This window comes from Bos mutus, chromosome 5 (assembly GCF_027580195.1).
Source record: "Bos mutus isolate GX-2022 chromosome 5, NWIPB_WYAK_1.1, whole genome shotgun sequence".
Taxonomy (NCBI): Eukaryota; Metazoa; Chordata; class Mammalia; order Artiodactyla; family Bovidae; genus Bos; species Bos mutus.
Window position 1 is genome coordinate 98,812,556 of NC_091621.1, and position 27,828 is coordinate 98,840,383.

At 45.0% G+C, this 27,828-nt stretch overlaps 2 non-coding genes across 2 annotated transcripts; one reads left to right on the forward strand and one right to left on the reverse strand.

The window, feature by feature from the left end:
* Window positions 1-297: 297 nt before the first annotated feature.
* LOC138988081 (U6 spliceosomal RNA) lies at window positions 298-404 on the forward strand. Its single transcript, XR_011464417.1, has one exon. It is a non-coding gene; the product is annotated as a U6 spliceosomal RNA (small nuclear RNA).
* A 21,125-nt stretch (window positions 405-21,529) lies between these two features.
* On the reverse strand, window positions 21,530-21,638 carry LOC138988023 (U6 spliceosomal RNA). Its single transcript, XR_011464371.1, has one exon. It is a non-coding gene; the product is annotated as a U6 spliceosomal RNA (small nuclear RNA).
* Window positions 21,639-27,828: the final 6,190 nt, after the last annotated feature.

The window sequence follows — 27,828 nt, forward strand, 5'->3', positions numbered from 1 at the left end:
TTGCAACTCTCCAGAATCTACAACTATTTCACAATAAAGCATTTGGTTTGCTTTTAATTCATGGGCCTTTTTATTCAGTTCAGTTCAGCTTGGTCACTCAGCCGGGTCCAACTCTTTGCAACCCTGTGGACTTCAACATGTCAGGCTTCCCTGTCCACCACCAAGTCCCAGAGCTTGCTCAAACTCAGGTCCATCGAGTCGGTGATGCCATCCAACCATCTCATCCTCTGTCGTCTCCTTCTCTTCCTGCCTTCAATCTTTCCCAGCATCAGGGTCTTTTCAAATGATTGAGTTCTTGTGCTCGCTTCGGCAGCACATATACTAAAATTGGAACGATACAGAGAAGATTAGCATAGCCCCTGCGCAAGGATGACACGCAAATTCATGAAGTGTTCCATATTAAAAAAAAAAAAAAAACTCAGTTCTTCGCATCAGGCGGCCAAAGTATTGGAGTTTCAGCTTCAGCATCAGTCGTTCCAATGAATATTCAGGACTGATTTCCTTTAGGATTGACTGGTTTGATCTCCTTGCAGTCCAAGGGATTCTCAAGAGTCTTCTCCAACACCACAGTTCAAAAGCATCAATTCTCCCGCATTCAGCTTTCTTTATAGTCCAATTCTCACATCCATATATGACTACTGGAAAAACCATCGCTTTAACTAGACAGACCTTTGTTGGCAAAGTAATGTCTCTGCTTTTAATATGCTGTCTAGGTTGGTCATAGCTTTTCTTCCAAGGAGCAAAGGTCTTTTAATTTCATGGCTGCAGTCACCATCCGCAGTGATTTTACAGCCCCCCAAAATTAAGTCTGTCACTGTTTCCATTGTTTCACCATCTGTTTGCCATGGAATGATGGGACTGGATGCCATGACCTTAGTTTTTGAATGCTGAGTTTTAAATCAGCTTTTTCACTGTCCTCTTTCACTTTCATCAAGAGGCTCTTCAGTTCCTCTTCAATTTCTGCCATAAAGTTGGTGTCATCTGCGTATCTGAGGTTATTGATATTTCTTCCGGCAATCTTGATTCCAGCTTGTGCTTTTTCCAGCCCAGCGTTTCTCATGATGTACTCTGCATATAAGTTAAATAAGCAGGGTGACAATATAGCCTTGGTGTACTCCTTTCCCAATTTGGAGCCAGTCTGTTGTTCCACATTCAGTTCTAACTGTTGCTTCTTGACCTGCATACAGATTTCTCAGGAGGCAGATCATGTGGTCTGGTATTCCCATCTATTTAAGAATGTTCCAGTTTGTTGTAATCTACACAGTCAATGTCAAAGACCCTTGTTACAATTATACAGTGGAAGTGACAAATAGATTCAAGGGATTAGATCTGATAGACAGAGTGCCTGAAGAACTATGGATGGAGGTTCATGACATTGTACGGGAGGCAGTGATCAAAACCATCTCCAAGAAAAAGAAATGAAAAAAAGCAAAAGGGTTTCTGAGGAGGACTTACATATAGCTGAGAAAAGGAGAGAAGTGAAAGACAGAGGAGAAAAGGAAAGATATAAGCATCTGAATGCAGAGTTCCAAAGACTAGAAAGGAGAGATAAGAAAGCCTTGCTCAGTGATCAATGCAAAGAAATAGAGGAAAACAACAGAATGATAACAACTAGAGATCTCTTCAAGGAAATTAGAGATACCAAGGGAACATTTCATGCAAAGATGGGCATAATAATGGACAGAAATGGTATGGACCTAACAGAAGCAGAAGATAGTAAGAAGAGGTGGCAAGAATACACAGAAGAACTATACAAAAAAAGATCTTCATGACCCAGATAATCACGATGGTGTGATCACTCACCTAGAGCCAGACATCCTGGAATGTGAAGTCAAGTGGGCCTTAGGAAGCATCACTATGAATGAAGCTAGTGGAGGTGATAGAATTCCAGTGGAGCTATTTCAAATCCTGAAAGATGATGCTGTGAAAGTGCTGCACTCAATATGCCAGCAAATTTGGAAAACTCAGCAGTGGCCACAGGACTGAAAAATATCAGTTTTCATTCCAATCCCAAAGAAGGGCAATACCAAGGAATGTTCAAACTATAGCACAATTGCACTTATCTCACATGTTAGCAAAGTAATGCTCAAAATTCTCCAGGCCAGGCTTCAACAGTACATGAACCGTGAACTTCCAGATGTTCAATCTGGATTTAGAAAAAGCAGAGGAACCAGAGATCAAATTGCCAACAACCACTGGATCATAGAAAAAGCAAAAGAATTCCAGAAAAACATCTACTTCTGCTTTATTGATTATTCCTTTTTATTGGGTTGCCTTAAATTTACCAATTAACAGGGAAAGTGATATGTCCATTTTGTTGAGATATTATCCAGTACTAAGGAATGAGTTTGCATTTGCTCAAGTCCATTCTTGGTTCTGAGTTTTAAGTTTTTTTTCTTAAAGACTTCTAAATATTTCTTGTTATTTCTAAGAATTTCTACTTCTGCTGTTGTTTTAAATGGAGATTTTCTCTTCTGCTATATCCTTAGCTGGTTGCTGCTTTTGTAAAACGAAGGCTGTTAATTCTTGGAAGTTAACAATATCCAGCTCCCTTACAGATATCCTAACCAGTCTTCTTTCATAGGATTTTCCAAATGTACCATCAAATTATCTACAAATAGAGATAGTTTTACTTCTTCATTTCTGATTCTTCTTCTAATTACTGTTCCGGATCTAATTTCTTTAGCTAACACTTCAGTACCATTTAAATCGTCATGGAGGGGGACTTCCCTGGTAGTCCAGTGGTTAAGAGTCCACCTTCCAATGCCAGGGATGCAGGTTCAACCCCTGGGCAGGGAACCAAGATCCCACATTCCAAGGAGCAGCTAAGCCAGAGTACCACAACCAGAGAAAGCCCACACCCCAAAACGAAGAGCCCTTGTGGCTCAGTGAAGACCCAGTGCAGTGAAAAATTGTTTTAAATTTAAAAACAAATACACAAATCATAGTGGAGATACTTGGTATTCTTCACCAGTGCCTCTTCTTAATCTTGGTGGAAGGCCTTCAGTGTTTCCCTGTTAAAATGCTGGCCTTTAGACTGATAGAATTCCTAATATTGAACCACGATTGAATTCCTCTATTAAATCCCTCTTGGTTGTGCTATATTTTTTAATGTGGTATGGACTCCGTTTGCTGATATTTTACTCCTGATTTTTGTACTGACATCACGCGCTTTTATCCCCATTGTCAGATCACGGAAGCTGCTTGGAGAGACTATGTCCTGTCTCAGTAACCTTGAGCCAAACAAACAGCCTTACCTTTTAGACTTGAGTGTCTAAGCCCCCACTACAATAGTTAGACGGTCACCTATCTGGAGTTCCATTCTGCATATTCACAAAAAAATGTAGATAAGTGAGGACTCACCTTTAGCTCTTGAGGACACTGTGCGTGGTAATTGTGAAATGAAAACATCTCCTTCCATATTAATAACAAGAAATGTCACAGTCATCAGTGATTTTGAAGAAGGAATTCATAGGGCCTGGACTCCATCTTAGGCCTGTTCACGCTGATAGTGCTCGGCCACCTTTCCAATCGACTTTGAACTCTGTGTTTAGTGCCTATGAAAACGACAACAGAAGGCTAAGACCCCCTCCAGACAGGGGAACCTTGAAGATCGTATCTAGGTTACTCATCGCCTAAGAAAAAACATAAACTAATCACCCCTTCCTCTAGACAGGCCATAAATTTTTCTGTATCTATCAGAGTGTAACCTCGGGTTTATTGATTATTGGCTAATTGCTTGACTGTTTAAGCACATGAGCACATAGCACGTGAATGATGGGGTTATTGGGATTGTATTTTCCTTGGTTTATGTAAGTCTCAAGGAATTTGGAGTGGTGGGTTCAGACACGTACACATGGGGTATAAAAGATTTTCACAAATGCTGGTCGGGGTCCTTGGCTAAGAGGAGACTCTGCCTTGGGCCCGCCAGTGTAATAAACTGCACTGCACTACCTGAATTGTCCTTCTGGGTGAGTTTGTTTCCCAGAACATGTGGCTACAACAATTTCTGGCCTCCAGTGGCAATGAAGGCTCCCAAAACTGCAATCCAGCAGATGCTGCCACTCCCCGCAGTGATTGCTGAGGAGCTCCGAGCCCAGACCGCAGGCAAATCTGTGGCTGGCAATGCTCCTTAGGTCTGGGGTGAGAACCCCATGGGGATTTTAAAAATAAAAGGCCTTGAGACAGTGGCCTGGCCCAACCCGCCAGAGGGCGGGGTGGGGGCCAGGCAGGGACACTGGGATGTCGATTCTCGATTCTCTGGGGCTGTCCACCCACAGGGAGCAACCAGGCCAGGAGAGGCCCCTATTCCCTGCCTCCCAGCAGTGCTGCCCTCCCAAGGACACTCCCTCCTCGCCTATCCTAAACGTCATCTCAGATATTTATTCAGCACTTACTATGTGCCAGGACTCAGAGACCCTGGGCTGGGAACCTCCAGCCTCTCTTTCTCCCAGCTGTGCCACTCTCCCCAGAGCAGCCCTTTCCTCCATCTCTGACCTCAAGCCGGATGATTTATTGAGCACCTACTATGTTTCAGGCCTGTTCTGGCCATCTTCCTTTCAGCCTCTCTGGGCTTTTCTCCTCTTGTGCTCACACTCTCCCAGGCCTCTCCCTCATCTCAGGCCATTTTCTTCTGCCTCTCTCCCTTCTGGCCACGTTAACAGGAAGCAGCCTGAGAGGTCAAGGGCTGCTGGGCCTCCAGAGTCTAGTGTCTGCATACACAGGGGCCGGTTGACAGAGAGGGGAAGTGGGGGTGAGAGGGTAACAGGCAGGAAGACCAGGGGTCTCCAAATGGAGGAAACAGGCTGCAAGTGTCACAGTTTTTATCTCTCTCTTACGTGGCAGGAGGAAACAAACTAGTGTTGTATTTTTTCCCCTTATCTATACAAATTTAAAAAGAGGTTTCTCTTAAAATTCTGTGTTGCCATAATAACACCTGATTCCACATGAACTTAACTTTCTCAAAGCTTGAGCTTAACTTTTCTCAAACCTTGAGCTAACCAATACATTTTTCTCATGGAAATGTTTGTCTTAAGCTAATGTATTATGTTAATGTATTATGCTTTTAATTAATGTTAAAGTATTACGTTTTTACTCTAGACTCTGTCTTCAAGTCAGTTCACCTAAAGGCTCAGAACCGACTTGACAAACCAGTATGCTATACTCATACATCGTTCTCCTAATCTATGTTAATGAAACTATATCTTTGTTTGGAAATCTGCCTTTCTTCAAGATTCATGTCAATGGTTTTATGGTCCAGGATGACTCACCTGTTACCAATGTTATCTCAATGTATGCTGTGCGTGAGGGGCCTAGTGCCATTCTCTGAGTTTTGAGACATTTCCTTTCTCTAATTAGCAGACTGCTAGTAGCTATGTAACATCTGGCTAAAGACTAGCAGGGGGGGGCACTCTTTCTGCCCCCTTCTGATGTCTATGTCAGAAGCTTTCTCTCCTTTATACTTTAATAAAACTTTATTACACAAAAGCTCTGAACGATCAAGCCTTTTCTCTGGCCCTGGATGGAATTCTTCTCCTCTGGAGGCCAAGAATCCCGGTGTCTTTTGTGGTTCAGCAACAACCTTTCAGGGGGGTGGACTTCCTGTTTATGAGAATAAGAAGGACTCCCCAGGGAGGTGCCTTGGACAGGTGTCTTGGGCACCCCCTGTAGTCTAGTCTAGACCTCAGTCTCTCCCTGCAGGGGCCCCCAGGCAGCCAGCTCAGGCCAGGTACTGCCCTCTCCCCACTGCTGGGGAAGGCCAGAAGGAAGGAGGACTGAGTCTTTTCGGAATAGCCAGGAATGTGAGAGTTGAGTGTCCAGTGTCCACAGGAACCATCCCTGACTCCAGTAACCCAGCCCTTCTCCCTGTCTGCGTGCCCTACCCCATTCTCCTCCCCATCTCCAAAGCCCTCCCCTGCTTTGCCAGCGGAAGGGCCTGAAAGAGTGGGGAAGGAGGAGGCTAGGTCTTATCCTACCCCTGTGGCCCCACTGGGAGCTGAAGGCTCTGGCTGGACCAGGCTCTGGAGGTCTCAGTCCCCCATCTCTGGGTGGGGGTGATGGACCAGTAACTCCATCAGCCTCATCTTGCACACACCATGTTTTCCCCTGAGTCCTCCATGCCGGGAAGGATGGGGCAGGGCCCCCAGGGGGCTTAGGACCAGGCAGAGAAAAGTGGTACCAAGATGTCACTTCACACCTTCAAGAAGTATCACCCTCTGTTCAAAGCCCCAAGTCTGAGGAGCTGGAGTGGGGGCAGACAGAGGTGGGGTTGGCCAAAGTGTTTCGGGGGAAGCAAATAGTCCCCACCCTCCTCACCTCCAGGCAGTCCCTGCCTGTGGTTGCCCAACAGGAGGTACTGATCGAGGGCCTGAGGGTCATGGCCAGTGAAGAGGCTGGGCAGAGGGAGACCTGACCTTATCGTCTTCCCTCACCTAACCCAGAAGAAGATCAGTGACACCTGTTCTCTATCTCACCTCTCCCACATCCCACTCTCTTGCTCAGAGAACCTGGAGATAGACCTACAGGATACAGCATCCTTAGTGCTCAAGGCAGTCATCCCCTACTGGGCAGTGGGTGCCCCAGGAGCCAGCTATCCCAGAGAATGCAGTCAGGGAGGGCTTCCTGGAGGAGGCTACCCTCTCTACACGGAAGCCTAAAATTAGGAAGGATGTGCCTGACCTTGGAAACAGCTTGATCAAAGGCATGACATTTCCAGAGAAATGCTAGCAACATGATGGGCCTGGAAAAAGATTCAGATAAGCCAGCCAGGGGAGATTATGGGTGGAGTGGGGGACGAGATCAGTCTTCAGGGCCTCAAAGCCTGGACTTTCTGTGGCTCTGGATCTCCCTCTTTTGCCCCAGGCCAGAGGTGGAAGACTTGAAAAAGACAGAAGACTTTTCAGTTCCTGATAGACCTGCTCTGAGCCAGAGCATCTAGGCACTTCCCCACAGCGGTGACCCTGGGCAAGTTATTAACGTCCCTGGCTTCAGTTTTGGGCTCTATAAAATGGGGTTAAAGAGAGGACCTGCATCAGAGGGCTGTTGGTGAATGGAATTAATTTAGCATAGCACTCAGGTGGCACCAGTGGTAAAAAAAAAAACCCACCTGCCAATGCAGATGACTTGAACCCTGGGTTAAGAAGATCGCTTGGAAGAGGAAATGGCACCTCACCCCAGTATTCTTGCCTGGAGAATCCCATGAACAGAGGAGTCTGGCGGGCTACAATCTATGAGGTCGCAAAGAGTCTGACATGGCAGCATCACACACAGCACAGCACCTGATACTGGGTGTGCTGTGTGCTAAGATGCTTCAGTTGTGTCCGACTCTGTGACCCCATGGACTGTAGCCCACCAGGCTCCTCTGTCCATGGGCTTTTCCCTGCAAGAATACTGGAGTGGGTTGCCATTTCCTTCTCCAGGGGATCTTCCTGACCCAGGGATCAAACCCACATCTCTTATGTCTGTTTCATTGGTGGGTTCTTTACCACTAGCACCACCTAGGAAGCCCAACATAGGACCTGGCACTAGTGAATCTTTTTTAAAAAATTTATTTGGCTACTTCGGGTCTTAGTTGCAGCATGCGGGCTCAGTAGTTGCCAAGTGAGGCTGAGTTGCTCTGCAGCACGTGGGATCTCAGTTCCTCAACCAGGGATTGAACCCAAGTCCCCTGCACTGGAGGGTGGATTCTTTACCACTGAGCCACCAGGGAAGTCCCTCATGAGTCTTTTCGAGCTAAATATTATTACTAATTGGGAAAAAGAGAAAGTTGGTTTTCCCCCGAGGACATGACGACAGGTGGGCGGCAGGTGTCTGACCAGAAGAGTCTACAGAAAAAGACATGGTCCTCAGCCCCTGGGATCCCCAGGCTTGCAGGAGCCAAGCAACCCCCGGGGCTCTTATTACAAACACCTGCTTCCCACGCCCAGTCTCGGACCTGCCTAGGGTGAGACAGGCTGTGGGGTTTTTAAGGAGGCCGCAGGCCTGGGCCTTCTATCGGACAGGTGTGGGGAACATTCCTCTCGGATGACAAGAATTCACTCCCACTGCTTCCTCCTCAGGTTGACAATTCCTTCAAAACACACTTTAAAAAAATTGTGCTGTTTATTGAGTACGCCTCACCTATTCTACAGAGAAGGAAATGGCAACCCACTCCAGTGTTCTTGCCTAGAGAATCCTGTGAACAGAGGAGCCTGGTGGGCTGCTATCTATGGGGTCGCACGGAGTCAGGCTCAACTGAAGCGACTTAGCAGCAGCACCTATTCTAAACCTTTTCTGCGTTAACTCAGACAATCCTCACAGCAATCCTGTGATGTGTAGGTACTCAGGATGGCTCCCATCTTACTGACGGGGAAACTTGAGGCCTATGAAAGCTAGGAAACTTGTCCAAGGTCGCAGGAACTCTGACTTGTTAGGAGTCAGATTGGGACTTGAACCTGGACATAAGCCCTTAACCATTGGGTTGTAGTTTCCCCACCTGCCTCCAGTCCCTGGGCTGTTTGATAAGAGTCCTCCAGGTGTCTTGGGTCAGAGCTGAGGGGTTCATATTTTTTGCTCCTTTGTCCTCTAAGATAGCAGTCCCTAACCTTTTTGGCACTAGGGACTGGTTTTGTGGAAGACAGTTTTTCCACAGACGGGGTAAGAATGGGGATGGTTTGGGGATGATTCAAGCACATTACAATTATTGCACACTTTATTTCTATGATTATCACATCACCTCCACCTCAGATCATCAGGCATTAGATCCCTGAAGTTGGAAACCCCTGCTCTAAGGGTGTGACCTTTGAATCAAGAAATGACAAGTCTTGCTTCAAACCACCTTGGGAAACAGAAAAATGGGATTCAACTTCCTGTGTCCTGCTTACTTCCTCTGGGTGGTACTGTCTCCCGGAACTGGTTTCCCTACCTCTAAATGGGGGTGCAGCACCTCCCTAGGTATCATCAACAAGTTAGAAGATCAAGGATGGGGAGGGGGGTTGTGACCTATTAGGCTGAGGGTTGTTTTGGACCTGGGAGTGGCCAAGGTGGGGTGTGGGAGGATTGGGGTCAGTCTAGGAGTTGTTCAAGTCGCCTACCTCCAGGGCTAGTCCTTTTCTTTTTTCTTTTTTTATCTTCTGGCAGCATCACATGGCATGTGGGATCTTAGTTCCCTGGGATCGAACCCATGCCCCCTGCAGTGGCAGAGCAGAGTCTTAACCACTGTACCACCAGGGAAGTCCCCAGGGGGTAGTCCTTTTCCAGCTGGTGTCACCAGGACTCCAGAGGCTGGGGGAGGCCACACAGTGGTGGGAAGAGAGGTTGGTGGGGAACCTGGCTTCTCCCTTTCTGCTTGGCACTCCAACATGCCCTGGCTGGCGGTGGCTCATGATTCATCAGCTTTAAGCCCTGGTTTCATCAGTAATCAGGAAACACACCAGTAGAGAGCCTGGGGCATTTTCTGGAGGGTCCAGTGCCCTCCCAGAAACTGCGGAGCAGTGCAGGGGAGAGGAGAAGGAAGAGGTCCGGCCTCAGAAAATTTGCATAATGTATTCTTTTCTTTGAGGAGGCTGAGAAAGCTTCAGGACCTGACATCCCGGGAAACCATTCACTCATTCATTCTAGTTTACTGAACCCCTTACACTGCACCAGTTACCACAGACCCAGAGAAATAAAGTTATGAAGTTATCCAGAAGCTTCCTGATATGGAGATTACTGTATGATTGGCTAATTCCTGCACACTGCAGTGAGGTGCAGGTTTACCAAATTCAGAATCCACAGAGGAGAGAGCCATTAATCTGGGGTTGGGTGGTTGTGGCATGGATAGGGGACTGGGGTGAGATATTGGTAGTTCTGAAGCCCACATCAGGGAAATGACACTGTGGGCTGCAATCAGATCCTTCTGAATGGTTCTTCTCCCATCTGGGCCTCAGTTTTCCCAGCTATGAACTGGACACAGTGATGGAGCCTTTCTCCTTGGGCTGTTATAAGAGTTAAAGGATTTCACTCACGTAAAGTACTTAGAACAGCCCCTGGTGTGTGGTCAGCACATGGGTCACAGCATGCCTGGCATGCAGGGAGAGGGCTTTCCGGTGAAGGAGCCTGTCCTTGCAAAGGCCAGGAGTGTGCTGCACATGGGTGTGATGGACATCGGTTGGGTGGAGTGAGAGGTAGGAAGGATCACTGGAAGTAATGTCCTTTCCTGTGGACACCTTCCTTAGGGCAGTGGGGAGCTACAGACGGTTTTTGAGCAGAGGAGTGACACAGGCAGACCTGAGCACCAAGGCTACAGACTGGTGATGGGCTGGAAGGCCAGACTGGGGCAGGGAGACCAGTGAGGAGGTGGTACCAGGGTCTTGGTGAGACATATGGAGGCCTGAATGAGTAGCTTTGGGGATGGAAAAACCTGGAGATGAGGACCAGTGTCAGGGGGACACATAGCTGAACTGATGCAATGACATTGGGTTGGCCAGAAAGTTCATTTGGTTTTTCCATGACATCTAACATCATCAGTCTTCCCTGGTGGCTTAGAAGGTAAGGAATCTGCCTGCAATTCAGGAGACCCGGGTTTGGTCCCTGGGTTGGGAAGATCCCCTGGAGAAGGAAATGACAATCCACTCCAGTATTCTCGCCTGGGAAATCCCAAGGACAGAGGAGCCTAGTGGGCTACAGTCTACGGGGTCACAAAGAGTCAGACATGACTGAGCGAGTAACATGCACAACATCAACAATACAATGAGTGAACAGACACCACACCGTGGGCTGGGGCAATGGAGGAGTCCACGTGTGTTGGGAGATACTGATTCAGAATATACTAATATACTTAGGAGAGGGTACTCAGGAAAGGCCTTAAAGGGTGTATAGGAGTTGTCCAGGGGACCCATGAGGGAAGGGCTGCCCGGACAGATGGAACCAAAAGCAGAAGACGTGAAAGCAGTGGGTTTGGGGAGGAAAGAGTGGGGTTCAGGAGTTGGGGGGCCTTGGATGTCATCTGTAGGCCACTGGGGTTGGGGGAAGGTCAGCAGACAGAGCAGTGGGAAGAGAATTTCAGCATCTCTGTTAGCTTCTCATGGCTGTTGAAACAAATGAGGTACAGCCTGGGTACCTTAAGGCATTCTGCTTTAAAACAGTAGTGATTTATTCTCTCACCACAGTGTGGGCAAGGCTCTGTTCCCTCCCAAGGCTTCCAGCTTCCAGTGGCTCCAGGTGTTCCCTACTTGTGGCTGTAAGAGTTCAAACTCTGCATCTGTTTCCACATGGCCTTCTCTGTGTCAGCATCTTTTCTTATGAGGACGCTTGTGATTGGATTCAGGGCCCACCTGGATAATCCAGGGTAATCTCACCTCAAGACCCTTATCTGAATTACATCTACAAGGACTCTTTTTACGAATAAAGTCACCCACAGGTTCCAGGTGAACCTATCTTTTGGGGAGTGGGGGTTACCATTCAATACATCACAAGGTCCTAAACTCTAATCCCAGTGCTTCCTCCCAGATGGAGTCTTTCCTCTTTCCCCTTCTTCAGGGCTGCCGGTCCCTCCAGTCGTGCCTCAGGCAGGACGCCCCACTGTTCACCCTTTCATCCCCAGGGCCCAGAAGTGCACGGACACGTGTGCAGAAGTAGCTCCTGACCGCCTCCCTTCTTCCAGCAGCCAACGCCCTGAGAGGAGGGGACCTGGCTAAACCTGTGGGGGTGAGCGCCACCTTGTGTTCATTTGGAGCGCTGCAGTCCGAGGCTCCAGCCCGGTCCTTGCCCTGCGAACAAGTGGAGCGGTGCGTCCGCAGAGTTCCGGCTGTTCCCCTGCTCCACACACGTGGGTTCTGCTGGCCTCGGTGTGAAGTGGGGGACATAGCCCCCAGACCAGGATAACTCGGCTCAGAGAGGCTGTGACTTGCTAAGGTCTCACAACTTCCACTCCCGTCTGACTCCAAAGCCGCTCCGCAAAAATGAGACTAGTGCACCGGCTGGGGGCGGGACCTGTCCACCCTGGCGGCTGCGAGGCTTTTCAGGGTCTACGTTTGCCCACATGAAAGAGCGGCAGGGATGCACATGAGGCCCCCCACCCCCGGGCAGCCCCGTGCAGAGAAACCCGAAGAACCCAGAATTTAGTCTTTCACTGAAATGGTCTGTGGACCTCATTGCTTCTCCATACTTTCCAAACATTGGTCTTAAAAAACAAAACAAAGCAATTAGGTGTTTATTGTTTTTCTCTAAACATTTTCATGTGTGTGAACTATTTAATAACTTAAAAACATACTGAATTAGAAACTTTATGCAGGCTTTCAGTTCTCCTCTGAAAGGCAATAAGCTGAGCTGTTTCTTCCACATTTCTTCCAGGAATGATCCCTGCATATGATTATATATAAGTATGTATATATACACATATACACGCCCTTGCATGTATATTCTGGAGAAGGCAGTGGCACTCCACTCCAGTAGTGTTGCCTGGAAAATCCCATGGATGGAGGAGCCTGGTGGGCTGCAGTCCACGGGGTCGCTAAGAGTCGGAAACAACTGAGTGACTTCACTTTCCCTTTTCACTTTCATGCATTGGAGAAGGAAATGGCAACTCACTCCAGTGTTCTTGCCTGGAGAATCCCAGGGACGGGAAACCTGGTGGGCTGCCGTCTATGGGGTTGCACATAGTCGGACATGACTGAAGGGACTTAGCAGCAGCAGCAGCAACATGTATATTCACACACTTCCATTTTTAAAAAAGTGGCAAGCAATCAACATTCTACATTTGCTTTTGTCACTTAATGACGCTTTTACATTTGATCCATATGATTGTGTGTTTGTGTGAATGAGTCATTCAGTCATGTCTGACTCTTTGCCACTCCATGGACTGTAATTCACCTGGTATGAATACTGGAATGGGTATCCATTCTCTTCTTCAGGGGATCTTCCTGACCCAGGAATCGAACCAGGGTCTCCAGCGTCGCAGGCAGATTCTTTACCATCTGAACCACCAGATATCTATATCTATATCTTAAGTGTATACAGGGTGAACACAACAGGCAGCCAGCACCCAGATAAATACATGAACACACACACACACACAAAACACATGAACACAACCAGCTCCCCGTGGGTCTTCTCAGTGCCCCTTCCAACTCCCCGCAAATGGTACTAACTGTCCTGACCTCTGAGATTTTGATGTCTTTGTTCTCCATGTAAATGGCATCATGTCCTCTTTTGTCCTCTTTTGTAGGCAGCTCCTTTCACTCAACATTTTGTTTGTGGGATCCAGTCACATTGTTGCCCGTGGTTGTACATTATTTATCCTCACGACTTGTAATGCCCCACTGCATGACTACACCACACTCTATTTCATCTGTTTTACTATTCATGGACATTTGGATAGTTTCCAGGTTTTGCCCATTACAAAGAGTGTACTATGAATATTCTAGCTTAGTATGTGTCTTTTTGGTGAAAGTGTTGGATCTACACCTAGAGGCAGAATTTCTAGGTCAAAGGCCTACATGTGTTCTGTTTCGGCTTCCCAGGTGGCTCAGTGGTAAAAGAATCCACCTGCAGATGCAGGAGACCCTGCAGACGCAGGGTCGGGAAGATCCCCTGGAGAAGGGAATGGATACCCATTCCAGAGATTTGAACCTGAGTTTGATCCTTAGGTCAGGAAGATCCCCTGGAGGAGGAAATGGCAACCCACTCCAGTATTCTTGCTTGGAAAAAATCCCATAAACAGAGGAGCCTGGTGGGCTACAGTCCATGGGATGGCAAAGAATTGGACACAACTGAGCGACTGAAGCATGCACCCACACACTTTCTGTTTTAGCAGAAGCTGCCAAAAGGTTTTCCAAAGTGATGGTAATAGTTGAAGTTCCCACCGGCTTTGATTACTCCATATCTTCACTCACCCTTGATATTTTTGCCTTTTTCATTTTAGCCTATGTATAGTGCTATGGCATTGTGATTTTAATTTGCATTTCTCTGATTGCTAATGAAGTTGAATACACCTTTTCATGTATTTATTGACTGTTTGGGTATCCACTTCGATCTGTTCAAGTATTTTGCCTATTTTTCTTTTTAAAAAGTTTTGTTGGTATAGTTGATTTATTTTGCTATTAGGATGTCTTTTCATGTTGAGTGTTTTTGTATTGATTTGTAGGAGTTCTATGTATATTTCAAGCAGAAGTTTTTTTTGCTGTATATGCTCATTACAAACATCCTCTCCCATTTTGTGGGTCATCTTTTAACTTTTCAAAATGTATTTTTTGTTAAAGGAGGGCTTTTAATTCTGATATACTCCGCTAAAAAATTATTAGCTCCTTTGTTTATTGTTTAAGAAAACCCTGCCTCTTTCAAGGTCATGAAGATGTTCTCTTAATGCTTTCTTCTAAGTCTTTATTATTTCACTCTTTCACATTTAGGTATAGAATTTTTTATGTTTATGATGTGAGGTAGGGGTTATGTTAGGCTGGAAAAATGGTCTCCCAATGATGTGTACCTCCTAATTCCTGGAACTGTTACCTTCTATAACAAAGTGTCTTCAAAGTGATTAAAGGTTTTGAGTGAGAAAGATTATCCTGAATTATCTAGTTGGGTCCTAAATACAACCATGTGCATTCTTGTAAGAGGAAAGCAGAGGGAGATTTCACACACACACGGAAGCCCCTGTGAAGATGGAGCAGACAGAGATAGATTTGAAGTTGCTCGCCTTGTGACTAGATTGATATAACCATGAACCAAGCAGTGCCTGCAGCTCCAGAGATGGGAAGAGGCAAATAACATTCTCTCTGACAGCCTCCAAGGTGTTGGCTCTGCCAATTCATTAATTTTGGCCGAGTGATACTGATTCTGAACTTCTGATCTCTAGGACTGTGAAGGTATAAAGTTCTATGGTTTTAAGCCACAAGTTTCTGGTAATTTTTTTACAGCAGCTACAGGAAGCCATTAGAGGGATCAAGATACATTTCCCCCACGATATTCTATCTAGTTGACCCAGCACCATTTCCTGAAAAGATCATCCTTCTCCCATTGCACTGCTGTGTCATGTGTGTGGGTTTGTTTCTAGACAGTCTGTTTGTCTGCTCTTGAACCAATGCCACACCGTTTAAATTCTTGTTCCTACAGTAGTTCTTGATGTCTGGTACAGTAAGTTCTGTGGTTTTGTGCTTTAATTTATTTTCTTTATGTCAATGGCTTTTCCTTTGCATCTCCATATACATTTTAGAATCAATTTGGTAATTTCAGGGGAAAAACTCTGGGATTTTTGAATTGGGATTGTGTTGAATCTTGCAATTAATTTGAGAAGAATTGATATGTTTATAATATTGAGGCTTCTAGTCCATGAAAATGATCTAGCTCTCGGTTTATTTAGATCATATTTAATTTCAAATAATGATGTTATTAAAAAATAAAAAATTGAGATACAGGGCACATACCATACAATTCATTCATTTAAAGTAGACAGGGTGGGATTTCCCAGTGTGGCTAAGAATCTGCCTTCTGATGCAAAGGATGTGGGTTCAATCCCTGGTCAGGGAATAAAGACCCCACAGACCAAGAAGAGCCCACACACTGTAACAAAGACCTAGTGCTGCAAAAAAAAAAAAAAAGTGTACAAGGAATTCCCTGTTTGTTCAGTGGTTGGGATCCTGCATTTTAACTGCTGAGGGCTTGGGTTCAAGTCCCTGGTTGGGGAACTAGGATCCCAGGAGCCACGTGGTGTGGTAAATGAAAACTGTGTACAATTCAGTGGGTTTTTTTAAAAGTATATTTACAAAATTGTACAATCATCACCACTACCTAATTCCAGAATATTTTTTATCACTCCCCAAAGAAACTCCATCCCCACTGGCAGTCATTCTCTACACTCCCCTTCCCCCAGCTCGGCAACCACGAATTTCTTTTTGTCTCTATGGATGTGCCTATTCTGGACTTTAAATATATAGAAGTGGAATCATAAAAAATGTGGCCTTTTGTGTTTAGCTTCTTTCACTTAGCATCATGTTTTCCAGGTTCATTCATGTCGAAGCATGTATCAGCACTTTCTCTCTTTTATGGCTGAATAATATTCCATTATTCAGGCAATGCCAAAGAATATTCAAACTACTGCACAATTGCACTCATCTCACACGCTAGCAAAGTAATACTCAAAATTCTCCAAGCCAGGCTTCAACAGTATGTGAACCATGAACTTCCAGATGTTCAAGCTGGATTTAGAAAAGGCAGAGGAACCAGATATCACAGCGCCAATATCTGTTGGATCACTGAAAAGGCAAGAGAGTTCCAGAAAAACATCTACTGCTTTCTTGACTATACCAAAGCCATTGACTGTGTGGATCACAATAAACTGTGGAAAATTCTTAAAGAGATGGGAATACCAGACAACCTTACCTGCCTCCTGAGAAATCTGTATGCAGATCAAGAAGCAACAGTTAGAATCAGACATGCAACAACAAACTGGCTCCAAATTGAGAAAGGGGTACACCAAGGCTGTATATTGTCACCCTACTTATTGAACTTACATGCAGAGTACATCATACGAAACGCTGGGCTGGAAGAAGCACAAGCTGGAATCAAGATTGCTGGGAGAAATATCAATAACCTCAGATATGCAGATGGCACCACTCTTATGGCACAAAGCGAAGAAGAACTAAAGAGCCTCTTGATGAAAGTGAAAGAGGAGAGTGAAAAAGTTGGCTTAAAACTCAACATTCAGAAAACTAAGATCTTGGCATCTGATCCCGTCACTTCATGGAAAATAGATGGTGAAACAATGGAAAGAGTGACAGACTTTATTTCTTTGGGTTCCAAAATCACTGTAGATGGTGACTGCAGTCATGAAATTAAACAATGCTTGCTCCTAGGAAAAAAATCTGTGATCAACCTAGATGGCATGTTAAAAAGCAGAGACATTACTTTTCCAACAAAGGTCCGTCTAGTCAAAGCTATGGTTTTTCCAATAGTCATGTATGGATGTGAGAGTTGGACTATAAAGAAAGCTGGGTGCCAAAGAATTGATGCTTTTGAACTGTGGTGTTGGAGAAGACTCTTGAGAATCCCTTGGACTGCAAGGAGATCAAACCAGTCCATCCTAAAGGAAATCAATCCTTAATGTTCATTGGAGGGACTGATGCTGAAGCTCCAATACTTTGGCCACCTGATGCAAAGAAGTGACTCATTAGAAAAGACTCTGATGGTGAGCAAGATTGAAGGCAGGAGGAGAAGGGGATGACAGAGAATGAGATGGTTGAATGGCATCACCAACTCTATGGACATGAGTTGAGCAAGCTCCGGGAGTTGGTGATGGACAGGGAAGCCTGGCATGCTGCAGTCCATGGGGTCGCAAAGAGTCGGACATGACTGAGTGATTGAACTGAATATTCCATTGTCTAGAGATACATTGTTTGTTCATCCATCCATCAGTTGATGAATATTTGGGTTATTTCCACTTTGGGGCTATTATTAATATGAGTAGAGCTGCTGCGAACATCATGTATATGTGTTTGCACGGGCATATATTTTCAGTTCTCTTGGGTATTGTATATCTAACAGTGAAATTGCTGAGTCATAGGGCACCTCTATATTTGACTGTTTGAGGAGCTGCTAAACTGTTTTCCTAGGCAGCAGCACCATTTTACAATCCTACTAGCAAGGTGGCAGGGGTCTAATCTTTCCGCATCCGGCTAACACTTGTTACTGTTTGTCATTTTGATTATAGTCATCCTTCTCGGTGTGAAATGGGATCCCACTGTGGTCTTTATTTCATTTTCCTAATGACTAACACATAATAATATTTTGTCTTTTTCAGCGTAGTGGTCTTGCACACCTTTTGTTTGATTTCTTCCTAGGAAATTGATATTTCTGATGCTCTTATAGATGGCTTCATTTTTTAAAAAATAGAATTTTCTTATTTTCCAGCAATTTTAGGTTCACAGAAAAATTGAGAGAAAAGTACTGAGAATTCTCACCTATTCCTTGCCTTCACATGCATAGCTCCCCCTACTATCAACATCTCATTGTTTTAATCAATGAAACTATGATACATCATCACCCAAAGTCTGTAGTTTACATAAGGGTTCACTCTGGGTGTTGTACATTCTACGGGTTTTGACAAATGCATAATGACATCCATCCCTCATTACAGTGCCACGTAGAACACTCTCACTGCCCTAGAAACCCTCTGTGCTCCATTTACCATCCTTCCTTCCCCCAACCACTAACCATTTTGCTATCGCCATAGTCTTGCCTTTTCTAGAATGTCATAAAGTTAGAATCCCACAGTATGTAGCCTTTCCAGGTTGGTTTCTTTCACTTAGTAATATGCATTTAACTTTCCTCCACGTCTTTTCATGGCTTGAGAGCTCATTTCTTTTTGGCACTGAATAATATTCCCTTGTCTGGATGCACCACAATTATCTAACTGTTCACCTACTGAAGAACGTCTTGGTTGCTTCTAAATTTTGCCAGCTATGAATAAAGCTGCCATAAATATCCAGGTGCAAATATCTGTGTGCACTTAAGTTTTCAGCACTTTTGGGTAAATATTAAGAAGTAAAGTATTGCTGAATCATATGGTATAAGAGTACGTTTAATTTATAAGAAACTGTCTTATAAAAAAGCCATCTTCCGAAGTAACTGTGCCCTTTTGCATTCCCATCAGCCAAGAGAGAAAGCTCTTGTTGCTCACCAGCACTTGGTATTTTCAGCGTTTTGGATTTTGGCCATTTTCGTAGGTGCATAGCAGTGTTTCATTGTTGTTTCAATTTGCAAACCCCTACTAACACATGATGTTGAGTGCCTTTTCATATGCTTGTCTGCCATCTGTACAGCTTTCCTGGAGGTGTCTGTTCAGATATTTTGCTACTTTTTTTTTTCAGTTATGATGTTCATCTTCTTATTTTTTGTATTTTAAGAGTTTTGTATATTTTGGGTAACAGACCTTTATCAAATATGTCTTTTAGCATATTTTCTCCCAGCCCTTGGCTTGTCTTCTCATTCTCTTAACAGTGTCTTTTACACGTTTTCAATTTTAATGAAGTCCAGCTTATCAATGATTTCATCACTTACGTCTTTGATGTTTTATCAAAAAAGTCATCACTGAACTCGAGGTCATCTAAATTTTCTCTTATATTATCTTTTAGGACTTCAGTAGTTTCAGTTTTAAAATGTTTTATTTTTGTGGTCAGTGGAGAGAAATATAGTTGATTTTGACCCTATTTCTAGTTTTGCTAAATTCACACAAATTGTTGAAAGATGTGTGTTAAAGTCTCCTACCATGATTATAGACATCTCTTCCTCCTAGTTTTGCTTGCATTTTTTTAAACCACCTACTCTTTTTCTTTTTTTTAATTAGTTATTTGGCTGCACTGGGTCTTCGTTGCAGCATGTGGGAACTTTAGTTGTGGCATACAAACTCTGCAATATGTGGGATCTTGTTCCCTAACCAGAGATCAAACCCTTGGCCCCCTGCATTGGGAGCACAGAGTCTTAGCCACTGGACCACCAGGGAATTCCTCTTCACTTGGTTAATTATAATCCACTACCAAAGTGGATTCCATGCTCACCTCAGTACTCCATTTATGAGTTCCTTTATTTATTTTTTAAAATTTATTTCTTTGGCTGCACTGTGCAGCATGTGGGATCTCAGTTCCCCCACCAGGGATTGAACCCTGGTCCCTGGCATTTAGAGCACAAAGTCTTAACCCCTGGACCACCAGGCAAATCTAGCATTTGCCCTTATTTAGCGTTGCCTCTCAGCTGCTTGCACTCTAGCAGGAAGGGCTTCATAATTTTTTTTCAAGGGCACATATATGCTTTAAGTTTAAATTTAACAATACACAATTACCTCTAAAATATAAACATATAAAATAAAGCAAAACCAACTAAAACAATAGCAAGATATTCCAGTAGACTCCCCCTTGTACATAGTATTGGCTTTCATTACATCTCACCTTTGATCTGTCTTAGAAACGATGACTTGTACTGAGATTTCATTCAGAAAACTGGTTTCCACTTCGCCTCCGATAGACTGAGTAAAATGAGATTGCCTGCATCAAGTGTTGGGAAGCATGGGCCTCTCACAAACGACCAGTTGGAGTAGAAAATGGTCAAGCACGTGGCAGGACTGCTTGGAAATCTACTGAGATTGTACATATGCCAACCCCATGACCAAGCCAGCCGACTCTTGGCTGCGAATCCAACAGAGGTGCATAAACATGTTTATTAGAAGGGCATATGAATATTCATAGCAGTGGTATCTGTAATAGCTCCCAAACAGGAACTACCCAGCTGCCCATTACACAGTATATTTACAAAACAGAACGCTATTCAGTGATGAGACCGGATAATCTACAAATACACTACGGTCTACAAATTTAAATACCTACTAAAAACATGGTGTTGTATCTATCACCTACTACAACTATATGTACCTACTACAACTACTCCAACTGTGGTGTTGGAGAAGACTCTTAAGAGTCCCTTGGGCCACAAGGAGATCAAGCTAGTCAATCCTAAAGGGAATCAGTCCTGAATATTCATTGGGAGGACTAGCACTAAAGTTGAAGCTCCAGTACTTTGGCCACCCGATGCAAAGAACTGGCTCATTGGAAATGACCCTGATGCTGGAAAAGATTGAAGGCAGGAGAAGGGGATGACAGAGGATGAGATGGTTGGATGGCATCACTGACTCAATGGACATGAGTTTGAGCAAGCTCCAGGAGTTGGTAATGGACAGGGAAGCCTGGCGTGCTGCAGTCCATGGGGTCGCAAAGAGTCAGACACGCCTGAGCAACTGAACTGAACTGAACTACACATATATGTACCTACGTGGAAGAACCTCACTTCCACGTGGTGAATGTGGTGAATGAAAGACTCCAGAGACAAAGGAGCACAAGCTGGATGATTCCATTTCTATGAAGAACAAAAATAGATGAAACTAATCTGTGGCTACAGAAGACACAGTTGCCTCTTTTTATGTTATTTTTTTATTTTTAATTGGAGGGTAATTGCTTTACAACGTTGTGCTGTTTTCTGCCGTGAATCAGCCATAGGTATACATATGTCCCTCCCTCTTGAACCATCCTCGTCCTATAGATCCCCATCCCACCCCTATAGAGCACTGGGTTGAGCTCCCTGTGTCATACAGCAAATTCCAACTGGTTATCTATTTTACGTATGGTTATCTATTTTACCTATGGCGATGTATAGGTTTCAGTGCTACTCTCTCCGTTCATCCCACCTTTTCCTTCCCCAGCTGTGCCCACAGCTCTCTATATCTGAATCTCTATTCCTATGCTGCAAATAGATTAATCAGTATCAGTTTTCTAGACTTCATATATATACGTTGCAGTTATTGCTTAGTCATTAAGTCTTGTCTGACTCTGCAGCCCGCCAAGCTCCTCTCTCCACACAATTCTCCAGGCAAGAATACTAGAGTGGGTTGCCGTTTCCTTCTCCAGGGGATCTTTCCTACTCAGGGATCAAACCTACATCTGTTATGTCTCCTGAATTGGCAGGTGGGTTCTTTGTCACTAGCACCACCTGGGAAGCTATATATACATTAATATACTCTATTCTTCTCTTTTCCAAAAGTATGGAATACTTCACGAATTTGCCTGTCATCCTTGCAGAGGGGCTACATTAATCTGCTTTATATTGTTCCAGTTTTTTAGTATATGTGCTGCTGAAGCAAGCACGAGTAGTTGATTGGGCAACGGAAATGGTCAATGTTTTGATCTGGGTGGTGATCCCCCAAGTGGAGACATAGGTCAAAGTCTTTTAAGTGCCCACTTAAGATCTGTGCACCTTATCGTGTTTCATACCTAAGTAAACATTTTTCAGATCAGTTCAGTTCAGTTCAGTCTCTCAGTAGTGTCCAACTCTTTGCAACCCCATAAATCACAGCACGTCAGGCCTCCCTATCCATCACCAACTCCCAGAGTTCACTCAGACTCATGTCCATCGAGTCGGTGATGCCATCCAGCCATCTCATCCTCTGTAGTCCCCTTCTCCTCCTGCCCCCAATCCCTCCCAGCATCAGTCTTTTCCAATGAGTCAACTCTTCGCATGAGGTGGTCAAACTATTGGAGTTTCAGCTTTCACATCATTCTTTCCAAAGAACACCCAGGGCTGATCTCCTTTAGAATGGACTGGTTGGATGTCCTTGTAGTCCAAGGGACCCTCAAGAGTCTTCTCCAACACCACAGTTCAAAAGCATCAATTCATCGGCACTCAGCTTTCTTCAGAGTCCAACTCTCATATCCATACATGACCACTGAAAAAACCATAGCCTTGACTAGACAGACCTTTGTTGGCAAAGTAATGTCTTTGCTTTTCAATATGCTATCTAGGTTGGTCATAACTTTCCTTCCAAGGAGTAAGTTAACTTCATGGCTGCAGTCACCATCTGCAGTGATTTTGGAGCTCAAAAAAAAAGTCTGACACTGTTTCCACTGTTTTCCCATCTATTTCCAATGAAGTGATGGGACCAGATGCCATGATCTTCGTTTTAAAAAGCTTTAAAAAACGTTTTGAGAAAAAAAAAAACGTTTTGAGGCATATAGTCACTTGACCCAGGACTTGGAGACTGACTCTGCCATGCACAGGCAGAGCAGGCTTCATGGCTGACACCTTGCTCCATCCCCAGTCACCTCCTGTGACAATATATTTTTTTAAATGTCTAGCATAGTATTCGGAGAAGGCAATGGCACCCCACTCCAGTACTCTTGCCTTGGATGGAGGCAAATCCCATGGATGGAGACCCTGATGGGCTGCAGTCCATGGGGTCGCTAAGAGTCGGACACGACTGAGCGACTTCACTTTCACTTATCACTTTCATGCATTGGAGAAGGAAATGGCAACCCACTCCAGTGTTCTTGCCTGGAGAATCCCAGGGACGGGGGAGCCTGGTGGGCTGCCGTCTATGGGATCGCACAGAGTTAGACACGACTGAAGCGACTTAGTAGCAGCAGCAGCATAGTATTTGTCACCCCACACAGGCTCTGCCAGAAATCTGCCACTCCTCCATCAAAAGGTACTGTCCAGGCCCCGCCCCGCCCTCGCACCCTCAATCTGGGTGAGCCAGTGACTGTTTTGACCAATGAAGTGTGACAGCAGTGACGCTGGCTGCCTTCCAAGGCCAGGTCATAAAGGGCGATGGATTCCTCGGGCTCTCTTTGGACATGCCATGTTGGAAGCTGGCAGCCCCAAGGCCGTGATGCTTAGAGACCATGTGGTAAGCCTGCTGAGAGATAGGCCTGAGGAGCCCCAGCTGTCCAGCCTCTAGCTGCTTTTTGATCCCCACTGATGTCACATGAGCAAAGATGAGAAGCCCAAGTGCAGACTCATGAGCTACAAAAATGGTGGCTGTCTTTTGTTGTAGGCTATCTTTTGGGGTGGACTGACATGTACCAATAGGTAACTGGAACATCTGGTAACTTTATTCCTCAGGGCTTTTCCAGGCCTGCTCTCTGCCACTCATCCAGGCACATCTGGGTACACTCAGTTCCTTATTGCACAAAGGCGTTCTCCTGCCTGTGGTGCAGGAATCTTCTCCCCCATTCCAGACCCAGCTTCTGCCCTGCCTCCTCCAGGAAGCCTTCCTGTTTGTTTATAAGCAAGCTGATGGCGGGCTTCCCAGGTGGCTCTTGTGGTAAAGAACCCACCTACCAATCCAGAAGACAGACATAAGAAACACAGGTTCGATCCCTGAGTCAGGAAGATCCCCTGGAGGCAGAAATGGCAACCCACTCTAGTATTCTTGCCTGGAGAATCCCATGGACAGAGGAGCCTAGCGGTCTACAGTCATGAGGACACAAAGAGCTGAACACGAGTGAACTGACTTAGCACACTGCAAGCTGATGGTGGGGATGGTGATCATGAGGGCGGCTACACCTGTACAGAGGCAGAGGGTATATGGGAACTATCTGTGCACCAGACTGTGTCTGAGTTCAAATTCCAGAGCTCCCACTTTCCAGCTGGGTGCCCTTGGGGGAGGTACTTAACTGGAGCCTCAGTGTTCTCATCCATAAAATGGGAGTAATAATTGTGGCTTCTTCCCAGCTCTGTCTTGAGGATTAAAGGAATTAATCTATGGAAAGTACTCAGTGTAGCCTGGCAAACAACAAGCATGCTGAAATATTCATCGTCAAAACAACCTTATTTGATAGGTTTTATTTTCCCCATTTTACAGATAAGGAGACTGAGGCACTGAGAGGGGTTTAAATGCAGGCTCCAGAGCCTGTGCCACGCTGCAGGTTCATTTCATCAGGCTACATTTACTGCAGGGGAGTTGGAAAATGAGGCCAAGAAAGGAGGTTCCTGCTCCCCAAAGTATGGTAACAAATGAGAGGCCAAGTAAGAGTTAAACCTGGTTTTCTCATCCACACTGAGGTTGCTCACTCTCCTAAAAGCTTGTAGAAGTCAACAGGTTCCTGCCTGGGGCGGGAAGCTCAGTCTTTGGCCTTACCTGAGCCTAGGGCAATGACCTAGAGCGCCAGGGTGCGATGTCACAGGAGCGGCCAAGAGGAGCTATCCCACGTCCAAGGTCAGGGGCGACAGCCAAGAAAGCAACCCCAGGTCCAGGAGCGGCGGCTGCGTGGGGAGGGCTGGAAGGAGCTACTCCACGTTCAGGGTCAGGAGGGGCGACCTCCTCCAAGGTAAGGAGCAGCGGCTGCGGTTTGCTGGAGCAGCCGTGAAGCGATAACCCACGTCCAAGGGAAGAGAAACCCAAGTAAGACAGTAGGTGTTGCAAGAGGGCATCAGAGGGCAGACACGCTAAAACCATAATCACAGAAAACTAGCCAATCTGATCACACGGACCACAGCCTTGTCTAACTCAATGAAACTAAGCCATGCCGTGTGGGGCCACCCAAGACAGCCGGGTCATGGTGGAGAGGTCTGACAGAATGTGGTCCACTGGAGAAGGGAATGGCAAACCACTTCAGTATTCTTGCCTTGAGAATCCCATGAACAGTATGAAAAGGCAAAATAATAAGATACTGAAAGAGGAACTCCCCAGGTCAGTAAGTGCCTAATATGCTACTGGAGATCAGTGGAGAAATAACTCCAGAAAGAATGAAGGGATGGAACCAAAGCAAAAACAATACCCAGTTGTGGATGTGACTGGTGATAGAAGCAAGATCTGATGCTGTAAAGAGTAATATTGCATAGGAACCTGGAATGTTAGGTCCATAAATCAAGGCAAATTGGAAGTGGTCAAACAAGAGACGGCAAGAGTGAACGTAGACATTCTAGGAATCAGCAAACTCAAATGGACTGGAATGGGTGCATTTAACTCAGATGACCATTATATCTACTACTGTGGGCAGGAATCCTTTAGAAGAAATGGAGTCGCCATCATGGTCAACAAAAGAGTCTGAAATGCAGTACTTGGTTGTAATCACAAAAACGACAGAATGATCTCTGTTCGTTTCCAAGGCAAAAAATTCAATACCATGGTAATCCAAGCCTATGCCCCAACCAGTAACGCTGAAGAAGCTGAAGTTGAACAGTTCTATGAAGACTTACAAGACCTTTTAGAACTAACACCCAAAAAAGATGTCCTTTTCATTATAGGGGACTGGAATTCAAAAGTAGGAAGTCAAGAAACACCTGGAGTAACAGGCAAATTTGGCCTTGGAGTACGGTATGAAGCAATGCAAAGGTTAATAGAGTTTTGCCAAGGTAACGCACTGGTCATAGCAAACACCCTCTTCCAACAACACAAGAGAAGACTTTATACGTGGACATCACCAGATGATCAACACCGAAATCAGATTGATTATATTCTCTGCAGCCAAAGATGGAGAAGCTCTATACAGTCAACAAAAACAAGACCGGGAGCTGACTGGCTCATATCATGAACTCCTTATTGCCAAATTCAGATTTAAACTGAAGTAGGGAAAACCACTAGACCATTCAGGTATGACCTAAATCAAATCCCTTATGATTATACAGCAGAAGTGAGAAATAGATTTAAGGGACTAGATCTGATAGATGGAGTGCCTGATGAACTATGGACGGAGGTTCATGACATTGTACAGGAGACAGGGATCAAGACCATCCCCATGGAAAAGAAATGCAAAAAAGCAAAATGGCTGTCTGAGGAAGCCTTACAAATAGCTGTGAAAAGAAGAGAAGCGAAAAGCAAAGGAGAAAAGGAAAGACATAAGCATCTGAATGCAGAGTTCCAAAGAATAGCAAGGAAAGATAAGAAAGCCTTCCTCAGTGATCAATGCAAAGAAATAGAGGAAAACAACAGAATGGAAAAGAGATCACTTCAAGAAAATTAGAGATAACAAGGGAACATTTCATGCAAAGATGGGCTCCATAAAGGACAGAAATGGTATGGACCTAAAAGAAGCAGAAAATATTAAGAAGAGGTGGCAAGAATACACAGAAGAACTGTACAAAATAGATCTTCACAACCCAGATAATCATGATGGTGTGATCACTCACCTAGAGCCAGACATCCTGGAATTTGAAGTCAAGTGGGCCTTAGAAAGCATCACTACGAACAAAGCTAGTGGAGGTGATGGAATTCCAGTTGAGCTATTCCAAATCCTGAAGGATGATGCTGTGAAAGAGCTGCACTCAATATGGCAGCAAATTTGGAAAACTCAGCAGTGGCCACAGGACTGGAAGAGGTCAGTTTTCATTCCAATCCCAAAGAAAGACAATGCCAACAAATGCTCAAGCTACCGCACAATTGCACTCATCTCACACGCTAGTAAAGTAATGCTCAAAATTCTCCAAACCAGGCTTTAGCAATACGTGAACCGTGAACTTCCAGATGTTCAAGCTGGATTTAGAAAAGGCAGAGGAACCAGAGATCAAATTGCCAACATCCTTTGGATCATGGAAAAAGCAAGAGAGTTCCAGAAAAGCATCTATTTCTGCTTTATTGACTATGCCAAAGCCTTTGACTGTATGGATCACAATAAACCATGGAAAATTCTGAAAGAGATGGGAATACCAGATCACCTGACCTACCTCTTGGAAAACCTGTATGCAGGTCAGGAAGCAACAGTTAGAACTGGACATGGAACAACAGACTGGTTCCAAATAGGAAGAGGAGTACATCAAGGCTGCATATTGTCACCCTGCTTATTTAACTTATACACAGAGTACATCATGAGAAACACTGGGCTGGAAGAAGCACAAGCTGGAATTAAGATTGCTGGGAGAAATATCAATAACCTCAGATATGCAGGTATCACCCTTATGGGAGAAAGTGAAGAGGAACTAAAAAGCCTCTTGATGAAAGTGAAAGAGGAGAGTGCAGAAGTTGACTTAAAGCTCAACATTCAGAAAACGAAGATCATGGCATCTGGTCCCATCACTTCATGAGAAATAGATGGGAAAACAGTGGAAACCGTGTCAGACTTTATTTTGGGGGGCTCCAAAATCACTGCAGATGGTGACTGCAGCCATGAAATTAAAAGAGGCTTACTCCTTGGAAGGAAAGTTATGACCAACCTAGATAGCATATTCAAAAGCAGAGACATTACTTTGCCAACAAAGGTCCGTCTAGTCAAGGCTATGGTTTTTCCTGTGGTCATGTATGGATGTGAGAGTTGGACTCTGAAGAAAGCTGAGCGCAGAAGAATTGATGCTTTTGAACTGTGGTGTTGGAGAAGACTCTTGAGAGTCCCTTGGACTGCAAGGACATCCAACCAGTCCATCCTAAAGGAGATCAGTCCTGGGTGTTCATTGGATGGACTGATGCTGAAGCTGAAACTCCAATAGTTTGGCCACCTCATGCGAAGAGTTGACTCATTGGAAAAGACCCTGATGCCAAGAGGGATTGGGGGCAGAAGGAGAAGGGGACGACAGAGGATGAGATGGCTGGATGGCATCACCGACTCGATGGACATGAGTTCCGGT